The sequence below is a fragment of the Lycium barbarum genome, chromosome 12 (genome assembly GCF_019175385.1).
Source record: "Lycium barbarum isolate Lr01 chromosome 12, ASM1917538v2, whole genome shotgun sequence".
Lineage (NCBI taxonomy): Eukaryota > Viridiplantae > Streptophyta > Magnoliopsida > Solanales > Solanaceae > Lycium > Lycium barbarum.
The window spans coordinates 92,613,964-92,626,111 of NC_083348.1; the positions used below are offsets into that span (position 1 = coordinate 92,613,964).

The 12,148-nt window shown below is 34.1% G+C and overlaps 1 non-coding gene across 1 annotated transcript; it reads right to left on the bottom strand.

Moving 5' to 3' along the window:
• Nucleotides 1-9,999: 9,999 nt before the first annotated feature.
• TRNAH-GUG (transfer RNA histidin (anticodon GUG)) lies at nucleotides 10,000-10,071 on the bottom strand. The gene has a single exon. It is a non-coding gene; the product is annotated as a tRNA-His (tRNA).
• Between the last annotated feature and the right edge of the window lie 2,077 nt (nucleotides 10,072-12,148).

Consider the following 12,148-nt stretch of genomic DNA (forward strand, 5'->3'; position numbering starts at 1 on the left):
TGTGTGACGATCCCACTCATTTCCGGAGCCTTGCAGGTGCTCTTCAGTATCTTACCTTCACCAGACCGAATATTTCTTATGCCGTACAACAGATTTTTCTTCATATGCATGCTCCACGAGATACACATATGTTTGCTCTTAAGCGGATTATTCGGTATATTCAGGGTACTCTTGATCATGGTTTGCATCTCTACTCATCTTCAGTTACTGATTTGGTTTCATACACTGATGCTGATTGGGGGGGATGTCCAGACACCAAACGCTCGACGTCGGGTTATTGCGTGTTTTTGGGAGATAATTTGATATCCTGGTCATCTAAGCGCCAACCTACTCTTTCCCGCTCTAGTGCGGAAGCAGAATATAGAGGGGTTGCTAATGTTGTCTCTGAATCATGCTGGATACGTAACCTCCTCTTGGAACTACATTGTCCGATCCCTAAGGCTACTTTAGTTTATTGTGATAATGTCAGTGCCATTTACCTGTCAGGAAATCCAGTCCAACATCAGCACACCAAGCACATTGAGATGGATATACATTTTGTTCGTGAAAAGGTGGCGCGCGGCCACGTCCGTGTCCTTCATGTTCCGTCCCGATATCAGCTCGCCGATATTTTCACTAAAGGACTGCCACAGGTCTTATTTGAAGATTTTCAGGATAGTCTCAGCGTTCGTAAACCTCCCGTTTCGACTGCGGGGGTGTGATAAATAGTGTAAATATGTAGTAAAAGAATATTTTGTAAATCTTCTATTTTAGGTTAGTATAGTTTGTATCCTAATAGGACATTGTAACTATGGTATATTTACCAACTCAATCAATGAGAATAATCACGGAATTAATCTCTTTCATTTACAATTCTTTTTATATAAGATGTTAAAAGAACTATAAAAAGTGGTAGAATCATCAAAAAGATGTTTAATTGTGAAGATTAATTTTCTTTATAGGTAGTATGACATAAAATTAAAGTATATTTTGATTTTTCATGACCGCATGAGTCGAATATTATATATATAATTGCAGGACATAGGATCGGTGACGTGGCGCTCTAAAAAAATCAGCAAACCTATTTATCTATTTTCTACTTTTTTGATTTTTCTTTTATCTTATTTATTACTAGTGAATTTAAACGCGCTTCGCGCGGTTATTTTCTGAAAAAGTGTCAGTGGATTTATGCAGTAGTTTTTCAGTTAAATTTAATCTGGAAGAAAGAAGAAGAAGCATGAGAGCTATTAATCTCATCTATAAAAATCATCTCTATTGATATGATGCTAACAATAATTTAGGCAAGAAAAACATAAAATTTGTTGCTTGCATCCTCATTTGTATAAGCAAGTTTTTCAAATTCTGAAAAACTATGTTGATTGACAGTAATGATATCGCGTCCATATTTCTAAAATTCTATCAAATGTGTTTAGAAGAGATTTGGTGACACTTTTCAGAAGCTCTAACCCAAATTTCCCTGAATAGAAGGGGAAAAATAAAAGAAAACATTTTAAAAAAATTACTCATAGCCTCCACCTATTTACCGAATACTCATAAATTTTCTTTCTATCATTTAATAGTCATTTATAATTAATATATATTTATTTCTATAGGTAAGAAATAGTTAGTTTCAATTTTATATTTCTATTATCGTTTTTCTTAGTTTTCTCCATATTTTAGGAGAATATAATTTACAAAGAAAATTATTTAAATCTACTAAATTTAGAATACCATTGTTTGCTTAATTTTAGATACTTTAGAATCATATAGTTTTGATATTATAGTAAATATATTTGTTTATTATTTCTGAAAGAGAACTTTCGTTTTCTTTTATAATTGTAGTAAATAATATTTTGGTGTGCGTTTAGTATTTATTTTATTTTCTTTCTTTTGTTAGAGGGTAAATTTTCTATACACATATATTTATAAGCAGTAATTTTTGTATCTCAATCCTCTATTATAGGGTTAGTTTATTCTTTATTTTTTTTCTTTCCTCTCACCGTACATGATTCTTGATTTCCTTTTCCCTCTTCTCTTCTTGTTTATTTCTTCTTTTTATTTGATCTTTAAATTTGTTATCCCTTCTGAAATAATCAATTTTTTTTCTTTCCTTCCTGCTAATTTGTCGTTAGATCTAAAAAATACATTTCTTTATTCAAATAGCCTCGTTTACCATTTCAACACTCCCTTCATATAAAGACATTTTTGCTTCTAATAATTTATCCAATAACCCCTCTTTTATTTCAATTTTATAAGAACCACAAAATAGGTTTAAGTTACATAATATTGGTACGGCAAATATTGTTACATAAGTATACAATTATCCAATTTTATCAGAAGATGACTGATAATTACATACTTTAGATCTTTCTTTTTAATTTTAGAACCACAAAATTTTAGATCCTTCTTTTTTAATTTTAGAACCACAAAATAGGTTTGAGTTATATAATATAAATATTGTTACATAAGTATACAATTAACAAATTTGATCAGAAGATGCATGATAATTGCATACTTTAGATCCTTCTTATACTACTCCTCACACTTTTAATAAACAAAAAGGAAAAAAAGAAACTTTCCACAAGGCGCAACAAAATTGTCCAGAATTCATAGTAAAAATCCTTCGATTTTTTTTTTTACTTATATATTGTTTAGGTATGAAGAAAATTGATTTTTTTTCGCATGAAATAGAATTTGTAGGCGAAGACTTTTTGTTTCATCAAGCAAAATTTTATTTAAAAGGTAACGATGTATCAATTGTCATTCCTTATGATAGACTTTAATCGTTTTCTAAATCATAATTGCTCTACAGAACGCAAATTAAAAAGACTTAATAATATCCTCATAACATATAATCCAGATGCAGTAACTACATACACTAATCAACCTGCAAAAAACACAACAAAATAAATTAAATCAAGAAAAGGAGAAAGGAGACATCGTAAATAACCTGCCAAAAAAAAAAAAAAAACCCCAAATCAGTGAAATCAAAAAAGGAGAAAGAAAACGATCATAAAGTTATAACACGGCCAACAAAATTCAAGCAAAAAAAAAAAAAAAGATACAAACACAGTTTTAGAGCACAATAGTTCCAACTACACAACCAAAATCAATGAATTAAAAAAAGGAGAAAGGAAACACCATAAATTCATAACCTGCAAAAAGAAAAGAAGAAAAAAACAACCAAAATGAGTGAACTCAACAAAGGAGAAAGAAAATGATCATAAAGTCATAACATGGCCATCACAATTCAAGCAGAAAAATGCTTCAAACACAGTTTTAATGCACAATAGTTCCAATAAAGAATATTATAAAATAAGAAAAATTTAAAGCCACAATGAACAATAATAATTGAATTACAAATTTTACTCTTTTCAACTGAAAAAGGTGTCAAACATACACAAAAAATTCAAAGTTCACATGCTTTAGAAAAATTATGGAAGAAGAATAAAAACACCCTGATTACCAATGAAGTATTTGAAGAAGGCCGAATTTTTGTATAAGAAAATAGTACTTACGAAATAAAGAGGAAGAGAGTATGAGAAGAGAAAGTAACAGTAGGGATAGTAAGGGACCAATGACCGTGGGTGCTAGAATAAATTCTCTTTATAAGGGCAGTTTCATCTCTTATCTTAAATGAAATGAGGTGTCTTTTGGATTTTTTTAATATATACCTAAATAAATTTAGAAGAAGGGAAAATCACAAAACTTGAGGGGAAAAAAGAGGCGTGACTTTTCAGATTTTTGAGAAACAGTTAAAGGAAAATAATGTGTTATTAATGCAGCATATAAATGGATGAGTAAGAAAGGGAAAACTGAAAAGAAAATTAACAAAAAAATCCAAAAAAAAGAAAAAAAAGAAAAATGCCAATGGAAACCATAAAGAGATGCCACGTAGGATTGTCGCCTAACTTTATATTATATATAGATTCTCCTAAAAGTCTGTAGTAAATGGCCGCAACTCTCTTCTTATACGGCAAGCGTCCCTTCGTCCTTCAGGAACATCTGTTAGAAAAAGAACCCCATTCAAGAAACTCAAAAGCTACGATCAAAAGAGAACTACCCGCCAGGCACGAACTTTAACTTTTACTCTTCCTTTTCACTCCTTCTTCACAACCCACATATACCGTAAGCCGTTATTACTGAAAGCAGCAAGGCTCATTGTCGAACAACTCCACCATAAAAAAAAAACATCCTCAAAAGGCGGCAATCGGAACAGTTATTCATACTTTTTACTGTTTTTTCCTAGGGTTTCTTTTTATTACCTATTTCAGCAATTCCTTCCACTTCTGTGCACAGATTGGTGCATTAATTGGGTTATTTTAGATCCATAATGACAGTTTCCCTGCCATTGATCTTTAGTAACATGATGTATTGATTAAAGGTGTATCCCCTTTTATGATGAAAATAATTACAAACCGTCAATTTTCCGTTTACCTTCACACTTTCTACACATTATCAGATACAATAATGTGTTGTATTTCTGTCGAATAAATTGAACTCCTTACTGATCCCCACCCATTCATGTATCTATTTTTACTTATTTAGGCGGGGAAAACCTTAAGCGGAAGGCCAAAAGTTTTCTGACTGGTTCTTAAGCACGGCGCAAAGATCTATTTCTCTCTATGAAGATCGCCTCAATGCAATTTCAGGTATATGAAGCAAAGTATATAATTTGTGTTATTCTGAGGCTTTTTCCGAATCAAGTCATATTTTCTATCATTTGAGCAGCGCTATATCATATTAATGTTGCTTCAGTACTCTAACATTTGACGACACTAATTTAGTTTGTGAATACATGTGAAAGTTTGCCATGCAGCGGATCAGTTTTACGTTAAAGCGATGCAAATTTAAGTACTCTTAACCTACGCTAAATGATTGTACTTAATCTGAGACTGTACACTAAGTGATTATTACTTAAAGTGATGAAAATTAAGTAGAGTCTTAAAATGAATTGGTGAGAGAAAGTCTCAAAGGCAGCATATAATCTGCCTTATATTTTGATAGTTTAGTATTTTTACATATAATCTGTCCTAAAACTAGAAGGCAGCATGCCTTTGAGACTTTCTTCCACCACTTCATTTTAAGGTCACTGAAGCCCTCAGAGAACGGGGTTGGAGTCATTAAATTTATTAATCTTTAGAATAGATTTCACTAGAAGCTAAGTAACTAATGGATAGGTTAGTGGAGCAGTGCAATAGTTCTCAATTTCACATCTTTTTATTCTCATCTTCAATTCCATAACTAACTCTAATGAAAATATTCTTATTTGTTCTTTCAATAATTAGGCAATTATAGACGGTTTATATGCATAACATTTTTTGGACGAACGAACACATTTGATTGCAACACCTCAAAACCAACCTTACAGCAACTATCCAATGATAAGCATAACCCTCACCATCCGACGACCCTTACAGAAATAAACACCCCTTCCCTTTCCTATTATCTGTACACTTTTTATGTATATAAATTTAAAATTATTTCAACAATTTATTTAAGTATTTCACTAACGTGTGAAGCGCGGATCAGAATTCATAATTATCTTTTTTCTTAGAATTTTGGGTTTTTTATTCGTAAATACCCTATAAAAAACACTTCCTAAGCATTATTGAAGAAACATGAGACGTCACCTATTAAGAACGTGATTAAAGTAAAGCGAATTCTTTCTTAAGAATTTAGCTTTTTGTGTCCTGCTTATCTGCTCTTCTCGCTTTCCTTCCTTATGTTTTGGTGGTTCCTGCGAACTTTTCTGCTATATGTTGTCTCTCCGGCTGTAACAACTGTCGGTAAGTTCTGTTCTTTGCTTCAGCATAACCCACGTCTTCTACCTTTTATGTTATGTTATGTATGCACTTCTCTTTAATTTTGTTTTGCTTCAAGGGAGACGTGCTCTTCTTCTAAACTGAAAAAGGGGATTATCAATTTATTCTCTGTTTTTGCTTTCCCAGCTGCACATGTAGTTCGCCTGCGGTGGATTTTCTCTTCTTCTCCAGCACTTTTTACAACGGTCTTTCTATACAACATCTGTTAACTTAGTATTTTGGCATTGGCTTTACCATTGAACATATCTCTGAAATCCAACCGGAAACAAAATTAGCTTTAAAGAAGACCTAAAAAAACGTATAGCAGATCAAACTGTAGGCACAAATTTAACCAAACACAGGACTTACTTGGAAGATTACCTATGTAATAATGTGTGGGGTGGCAGAATTAACTGAATGATTATTCTATTACTTCTAAAGAGATGCATGCTTGTGATCCAAATCAACCGCCCATTTTCCCAAATCAATAGTAGTAAATACTAAATACTGTGTTAGCTTTCTTCTTGCAATATAGATCAACATAGATTCATCGCTGAAACCTTCACTGTCAGTTTAGTAAAGTGCTTTATAAGAAAGACTCAATACAAAATAAAATATTCAAGGATCCTGATGGCCAAGATCAGAAGGAATAATTTCATTTAATCGATTTATTTAGCGGCAAATACAGAACCATAGTTTCATTTCACAGATTCTGCTTATGTGGTTACTGAAATGCCAAACCTTTTTACTCATCTTTCAGAGTGATATAAAATGCTTTCCGGTCTGGTTATATCAATTCAGTTTGAAGTTTTAACATTCTAGTCTTATGACATTATCCGAGAGGCTTCTTATTTCTAAGTTTACTTATTGTTAGAGCTCTACAATTTGTCTGGTCTGTATTTAAGTGTTAATTGTTATGATCATTATTCTCTTGGCAGCATGTGAATGTCTTATCCTCTTGCAAACAGATCCTAGGGAATTGAGGTATTATGGCGTTCTACCATACCGTTGTGGATTTTATAAGGAAGCACTCCGTACTTTACAATATACCAGGATATATAGGAAGGTATCTTTCCTCTGCTTAGCAACTCTTCTTGTATTAGTTCCGTTGTCATTTCAAAATCAGAATTCTAACTTTCTTGACGACTTTTAAATGTGACATGGAGCGAGAATATACCCGAGAAGAGGTGTGGTTTAGATTGATATTATTCAAGGTCATTTCTTCAACTTCTCCCAATATGTGCCCTGATTTGCTCCTTTTAATAGTTTAATTAGATTTATTCTGGAAAGCAATTCTATGTTGTTCTCGATATGTTGGCATCTTTTACAGGTTGTAAAAAACCCAAGTCATAATTGGACACCGCTTTCGCAAAGGTAAGCAAGTCGCAGATGCCCAGCCCAAACTGGTTGCTAAAAATTGATGCTTGATAACTCTCAATTCCATGGACTTACCTATAGAAGCTAGGAGCCTTTATAGACTTGACAAGGATCGGATGTCAAGTTTCCGACATAAGGTTGTGAAAAGTAATTTGTGTTTGGCCAGAAGTTCCTCAATTGGTTTATATTTTGCATCTTCTCCCATGAAGCTTCTATGTATATTTGTGAATTCTATCAGAATAGCGGAGTAGTATTTTTATAGAACTTGGCTTAGTATTTTTGGTTTTGGATGCAGAATGGGACTATCCATTCCGCAGATTGAAAAGGAAATGCATTCCACCTTTACATGATTTTAATTTGGTTATTTAATTTATATAAGGTAGCTGCCACAGTAACTATTAAAAAACTTAAAAAAAAAAAAAAAAAAAACGTTTCACGTTTCGTACTAATATAAATCTTCCTCTTGAGGACGTGATGCTTAAACTAAATCTGTTTCGAAATTAAACTATATTTATTCTCTTTGTTGCTACTTTGAGTTCGATTTCTTCTAGGATTGCACTAATAGTTCTGGTATATAGCAGTTCTTTTTTCCTTCACTTCTGTATGCACTAATAACCATTATAGGAACTTTTATATTTGTTTGGAATTCTTGTATTAGCTTAGCGCTAGATTTAAAATTAGAGTTGTAGTTTATTATCATTAATTAACTAATGCAAATGTGGAGATTCGTATTGCAATAATTCATAACATTAGAAGATAGCTATATACAACCCATTTTGATTTTTTTTTTAAAATTATTTACATATTAGAACGATCATTTGATAAATATAATTAGATTTTTTTATAACCGCATGAAGCGCGGAAGTTCACTAGTTTTAAAATAATAAAGATGAAATTAAACATGAGAAAAGGCTTACACATGGTATTCATCTTATGAGAAGGTTGGTGGAGCAGTATAGGGAGAGGAAGAGGGACTTACACATGGTATTCATCGACCTAAAATAGGCTTATGACAAAGTTCCAAGACAGATCCTATGGAAATGCTTGGAGGCTAAAAGTGTACCTGTGGCGTACATTAGGGTGATCAAGGACATGTATGAGGGAGCCAAAACCAGGGTGAGGACAGTAAGAGGAGACTCAGAGCACTTTCCAGTTGTGATGGGGTTGCATCAAGGATCAGCTCTTAGTCCGTTTTTATTTGCCTTGGTGATGGATGGATTGACACGGCAAATTCAAGGTGAGGTGCCATGGTGTCTGCTTTTCGCAATCGACATAGTCCTGATTGACGAGACTCGTAGCGGAGTTAACGCTAAGCTGGAGTGTTGGAGACATACTCTGGAGTCTAAAGGGTTTAAGCTGAGTAGGACCAAGACAGAGTACTTGGAGTGTAAGTTCAGTGAAACACCTCAGGAGGCTGACTTGGAAGTAAGGCTTGGTACCCAGGCCATCCAGAAGAAAAGTAGTTTCAAGTAACTTGGGTCTATTGTGCAAGGCAGTGGGGAGATTGACGATGATGTCACACATCGTATTGGGGCAGGGTGGATGAAATGGAGGCTTGCTTCCGGAGTGCTATGTGACAAGAAGGTGCCACCAAAACTTAAGGGCAAGTTCTACAAAGTGGTGGTTAGACCGACTATGTTGTATGGGGCGGAGTGTTGGTCAGTTAAGATCTCTCACGTTCAAAAGATGAAAGTTGCCGAGATGAGAATGTTGAGATGGATGTGTGGCCACACCAGGAGTGACAGGATTAGGAATGAGGATATTCGGGATAAGGTAGGGGTGGCCTCGGTGGAAGACAAGATGCGAGAAGCGAGATTGAGATGGTTTGGGCATGTGAAGAGGAGAGACACAGATGCCCCAGTGCGGAGGTGTGAGAGATTGGCCATGGATGGTTTCAGACGAGGTAGGGGTAGGCCGAAGAAGTATTGGGGAGAGGTAATTAGACACGACATGGCGCAACTACAGCTTACCGAGGACATGACCTTAGATAGGAGGGTTTGAAGGACCCAAATTAAGGTAGAAGGCTAGTAGATAGTCTCGTTATCCGTTCTTATTAGTAGTCGCATTATTGCAATATAATTTCTTGTGCTCCGATTTCTGTTATTATTTGTTATTTCTTGTGCTTTGATTATCCTGTGTTATCTGCTCCGATTTCTGCTATTATCTGTTATTTCCTGTGCTTTGATTATCCTGTGTTATCTGTGTCGCTTGCATTATTTCATTTCCATATCGCTTTGATTCTCTTATTTGAATCTCTTAACCTTATCTGACTTCTTTTTATGCTTTTATTGAGCCGAGGGTCTTTCGGAACAGCCGTCCTACCTTGGTAGGAGTAAGGTCTGCGTACACTCTACCCTCCCCAGACCCCACGATGTGGGATTTCACTGGGTTGTTGTTGTTGATGAAATTAAACATCTTTGAGCCGTTGGGAGTAATACTTTTATAATTCCTATATTTCTTCTAGAAAAGTCAATGGCCCTTCGCACAGGTTAAATAGTTGCCATTGCTATAACGCGTTGATTATTGGAGTATCAGTTTCAACAAGTTTGACATAATGTAATATAATTAATAAACATTGGATTAGAATCCTTTTTTAAAAGGAAAAAGGTGAAAAAATGGTAGTAATTGTTTCCGTGACACTCGACTTAAAAAATAATTAGAAGGTAAATTTCATGTCAAAATCTCCATTTTCAGCTAGACGTAGTTAGTAATTAGTAATTACCATGCTGGTAACATAACCGAGTATGAGGATTTATTAACCCAAAAAAAAAAAAAACTATTATGAGGATTTAATTTCTAATAAATAAATAGTGAAAAAGGGACTAACTGAAAAAAAAATTGTGGCTGCTGGGATTCGAGCCCAGGTCTCCACGGCCACAACGTGGAATTCTCACCACTAAACTACAGCCACTGGGTGAGTATAATTCCATAATTAATATTTATAACAAGTAATCAGCTAATAAACAGTGAATGTCTTACTAAAACATTCAAGTCAGTTCCACTGCCTCGAACATCTAATTACTTTCTTAAAGGAAAAAATTACTTATAAGTTAGAAATTGAGGACATTATATTCTTTGATCAGAAGAAACTGAAAATGAAAGACACGAGCTCTGAAATATTTGCTAGTAGACGTGGGTGACAAGCTCTAGCATTGTGAACAGCTAGCTACACTTGCATTATTCAAGCACTCCAATGATTGTTGAATATATTACATTTTTGTATTTAAATAATCGGACCCTACCATAGTGCGTCCAACTAGGATTCCATTTCTTGTCTTCTACCCCGAGGGAACAGACTATCTAGATTACTGGGATTTCTTTTTCTTATTTTGCAAAGAATAAACCTTTCGGAAAAGATAAAAAGTACAAAAGATTCTTGGTATATTTCCAATGCCTCATATGATTGGATGCTTAAGCATATATTCTATTTAGCATATATCGCAGGAATATTTTCTCTGGATCCTATATATTGGAGCATGTAAATTATGTATTTCCGCTAGAATTTTCAGCAATTTTTTGGGGCTAAACATTATGAACTTCATCGACTAAATCATGAACATGTTTCTTGGCTCTATGTAGTTCTGTCTATACTAGAATTTTCAGCAAAATATCCCGGCTATTTCAATCGATAATTCTGTCCCCTTTATTGTGTTTGGTTTGTGTTTTTCCATTATTAGTATATACACCTTTTTTTTCTTTTAAAATACTTGGAAAGTAGAGGCGGTTTTTCAGCAGTGAAGCCAATTGAGAAGAGGACAAAATGTAGAGGACAAAAATGGACCATTATTTCATATTTGGTAATTGATTATTCCTTATAACTTTTTCACCTGACGTTTGCCTTGGTGGGGTTGATTTTGGACACTGGCCCTTTATGTTAACACGCCTTGAATAATACCCTACTTTTTCCTAAAAATTAATGCATCAGTTTCCTTGCTATACATATAACTATGGGTAGATTGGTGGACTATCATTGATACTGTTAAATCAATTCTTTTTCCACCCCTCTGGTAGATAGATTTCATTTAAAATTCAAGGGGCACATCCATTGTTAATGTCTGTTTCATATCCTGAAGAAAGAATAGACTTAAGTAATGCTAACCGCCAAATCAATAGTATGATAATTATGAATTATGATATTGCTCTTCTTTTCCCAGCGTGGCTTGTGTGTATCAACTTTCTGTTGATTTAACCATCCCCAATTTTAATGAATGGATTATGGAGGATTTGTCAAAAAATTCAAATCTCCACCAATTTTTTTCAGATTCGTCAACTATTTGAGAGCTTGTAGCAATTTTGTAACCTGTTATCAATTAAACATGTGTTTACACAAGGAATCATGCCATCAAAATGGTTTGATACATATGTTCGTGTAACTTGAAACAAACTTTTAGGTCGGCAGAACACTTCCGCAAAAAGTTAAAAGAAAATTCAACAAGTTCAAATTTTAACACATATATAGCCCTGTATTTACAATTAAGAAGCATTGCCTACACGTGAAAAACAAGCTCAATCTTGGCTATAATTAAGTAGTTCTCCAGCCTTTCACAACTGAACTTTACATCCATGATCATACTGTTGTTTTGCCATAAATAACATTTGAAAAAAAAAAAAAACTGAAAGTTTGCATTAGACTTAGCTGTTTTTAAGCGTTATCGTACTAGCACAACTAACAAGTGGATGGAAAAGGGATGCATTAGTTTTGAATAAAGCAACTAGAGAATCAAAATATGACTCAATCTGCTTGTGTAATCAGAGACATCTGCCATCTATATGCAAAATATGGGGGAATCCGACTTGATCAGTGCTGGTTCAACTAGGCGCAACATCATAAACAAAGTAAATGATATTGGGCAACCATCACTTCCTTTGAATTGAGTTAGACCCATAATTCATTTTCTTGACATGGTACATGCTGAGCTATCTACTAAAGTACTTGAGTTAGGCCGAAAATCCATTTACTAAGCAACTCCTGTTAGCTTTCAAGACTT